The sequence below is a fragment of the Sapajus apella genome, unplaced genomic scaffold (genome assembly GCF_009761245.1).
Source record: "Sapajus apella isolate SASKATOON/1434 unplaced genomic scaffold, GSC_monkey_1.0 scaffold1160, whole genome shotgun sequence".
In the NCBI taxonomy this organism is placed as follows: Eukaryota; Metazoa; Chordata; class Mammalia; order Primates; family Cebidae; genus Sapajus; species Sapajus apella.
Genome location: NW_022438086.1, coordinates 14,677 through 15,446, shown reverse-complemented (window position 1 = coordinate 15,446; position 770 = coordinate 14,677). Strand labels below are relative to the sequence as shown.

Below are 770 nucleotides of genomic sequence, written 5' to 3'. Positions count from 1 at the left end.
AATCTTAATATTTTCCAATTTGTCAGCTTTTTCCTTATAGTTGGTACATTTTCAACCTGTTTAAGAAATCCTTGTCTTCTCCAAGGTCATGAAAATGTTTTTCTATTTTATCTTTTTGATGTCTCATTATTTTACCTTTTATATATAGATCTGTAATCCATCTGAAATTCATTTTTATGTGTGGTATAATGTAGAGATTAGGATTCATGATCCTTTTGTAGTTCATGGGCATGATGATTGGGTGCTCACACACATGTGTGAGATGTGCCACCCTTGAACCTTGTTACTACATTGGCACATTACCCGTCTGACCTGAATTTGGAAAAAAAATTCATTTTTTTCAACTTGGACATCCAGTTGACCCAGCACCATTCATGTAAAGATCATCCTTTCTCACTGCACTGTAGTTACAAATCAGGGGATACCATAGACTGAATGTTTATATCCCCCTAAAATTTCTATGTTGGAATTCTAAGCCCCAATATAAGATTGTTGGGAGAGGGGACTTTCCGAGGTGATTACGTCATGAGGGTGGAGCACTCATGAATGGGATTAGTCCCCTTGTAAAAGTCAGAAGAGAGCTCTCTTTCTCTGCTCTTCATCATGAGAGAACACATTGTGAAGTTAGCCATCTGCAAACCAGGAAGCCAGCTCTCCCCAGACATGGGATATGTGGCATCTTGATCTTGAACTTCCCAGCTTCCAGAACTGTGAGAAACATATTCCTGCTGTTTAAACCACCAGTCTGTGGTATTCTGTGAAAGCAGCCC

The 770-nt window shown here is 39.1% G+C and overlaps 1 non-coding gene across 1 annotated transcript; it reads left to right on the top strand.

The window, feature by feature from the left end:
• The first annotated feature begins 209 nt into the window (after positions 1-209).
• Positions 210-313, top strand: LOC116546637. The gene has a single exon (XR_004266791.1). It is a non-coding gene; the product is annotated as a small nucleolar RNA U13 (small nucleolar RNA).
• Positions 314-770: the final 457 nt, after the last annotated feature.